Source organism: Corapipo altera, unplaced genomic scaffold (genome assembly GCF_003945725.1).
Source record: "Corapipo altera isolate COAL_440 unplaced genomic scaffold, ASM394572v1 23b, whole genome shotgun sequence".
In the NCBI taxonomy this organism is placed as follows: Eukaryota; Metazoa; Chordata; class Aves; order Passeriformes; family Pipridae; genus Corapipo; species Corapipo altera.
The window spans coordinates 11,418,998-11,421,207 of NW_020884885.1; positions in this window are offsets into that span (position 1 = coordinate 11,418,998).

Genomic DNA, 2,210 nt, shown 5'->3' on the forward strand with positions numbered 1-2,210 from the left:
CCCCGCCCCGGCTCCGCCCCGGCCCGCCCCGCCCGGCGCTGCCAGGCACGGCCCGGCACGGCTTCGCCCGTGTCACCCTGGCCCCGGCGAGGCGGAGCCCTGGGAAGCGGGGCCGACGAGCACGGCCCCTCCAGCCTCGAATGCCGATCCCGCTCCCGCCGGGCCCGGGTCGCTGGCGGCGGGGTTGGGGGGCGCGGGCCCTGCCGGCGGGAGCTGCGGGGGTGCGGCGGCAGCCTCTGCCCGCGGCTGTGCCCGCTGCCCGCCCGGGCACTCGGGCAGGGCTCGGGGACAGGCAAGGGGATGGGTCACTGCCTGCGACCCCTGGACACTAGTGAAGGACTTGTGCTTCCAGGCTGGCCGTCCGGAGGGACCAGGCACTACACCAGTTCGCTCCTGTGTTTACACCCCACCATCAGTCAGCTGCTGGTTTCCAATCCTTCCGAGTACCCCCCGTCCTCGAACTGCAGAGAGCGAATGCAGGATTTCTTACTTTCCCTCTACACCACCAGCTCAAGTTCCCTGCAGGGATCTATAATTGCAGAACTCGACTTCACAGAGCTGTCTTGCTGCATCAGCCATGAAGATGCCTCAAGCCACACTGCAGGACAGAGCTAGCAGCACCGCGGCCCATCGGTTTGGAAATTTCAGTCCAGACCCGAGCCTGGCAGGATAAGGAATGAGCTCTAAGGCAGCAAGTACAAACACAAAAACAATAATTTATGAGAAGACTAGAATGAAACCCAGCATCCATATCCTGTGTCACCTGTGGCCAATGTATAGGTGGTGAAGCACATACAAAGTTCTCGATTTTCCATCTAGATCAAAAGATCTACTTCATTGCAGCACTGTAGGTTTTTTTATCCCACTCTTATTAACTTCACTCTGGATTTTAATAAATCATTCTTGGACACTATTATTCCATTTCTTAGTCTGTGAAATGGAAACAAAGATCTTGATCTTCGTTACTTTTTGTGAAATACTTTGAATACTTGTCTGTATGGGAGGAGAAATTAAAAAGAAAAGTGGCAAGACAGCTTTAAAAATGACACTACCTTTCTTAATAATTTATGATCAGAGAGTAGTTTGGATTTTTTTCCAGTGGTCTGCTTAGCGAGAGGTTGTATTTCCACATGCCCATAGGAAAGATGGGCCTTTACTTTCCTCTTGTGTGTTTTTTGTTTGTTTGTTTGTTTTTGGTTTTGTTTTGGTTTGTTGGTTTGGTTTGGTTTGGTTTGGTTTTTTTTTTCCCATGGGAATGGCACTCTATGTTCTACAAGTACAGACTTAATTATATAAGGACTTTTACACTGATTGTATGGGATAGCACACAAAGACCAGAGCAACAATGAATAGAGCCACTGATGATAGAAGTTTAATAGCAAATATAAATAGATTAAAGGCAGCATGGAACAGTCTTTTTAAAAAGCTTTTCAAAGAAACCTGAGGGCTTGGCTGCAGCCTGTTTTACTTGAGGGTCATAACTTAGCCAGACAGCAGCAAACCATTCTCAAAAGTAACTCAACTTATGCACTGGCTTCAGAAAGAGCCACTATTTCAAAATATAAACATTAAAAGGAATGGAACCTGGATTCATGATATAAAACAATAAATAAATCTTGAACTATTGTTCACGGTTCAGTTGTTTTCACCTTCTTATGCCTTGGAAAGTGGAAACTTGATTTTTAAAATGAGATTAAGAGCTTCCCTTGCAATCATGGGTCAGGCAGGCATCGGATTGAGAAGAAACATATCATGTGCTGTTATATTGCTGAGATAGTTGTTTGAGCTGCTAGTTCTTTGAGCTGCTTTTCCAGTTCAAATGGAAAAGAGGACTAAGTGCAAGAAGCGATGGTGTTGAAATGTGCACAGAGCAAGCCACTGAGAATTGCAAAACCAAAAAGAAAGACTTTATTTTCTGAGCTGTTTTGTACACCTATTGAAGTGACAAAAGTATGGGTGCCATATTCATAGGTGGATATTGATGTATCCAAGACAGGCTAATTCTTTTAACGCTCTTTTGACAAAAAACCCTTCTCTACCTTCGCTTTTCATGCAGCAAGCTCAGGAATGCAAACCAAATACTGTCATAGAGTTCCTTCCTTGTTTACAGCAAATTTAATGCTTCAGTTTCATCTCAGCAGATGACAGCCAAGTGCTGCAGTTACAGAGCATTCCTTCCCCAAGCAAACCGCATACCACAACTCTGCTTC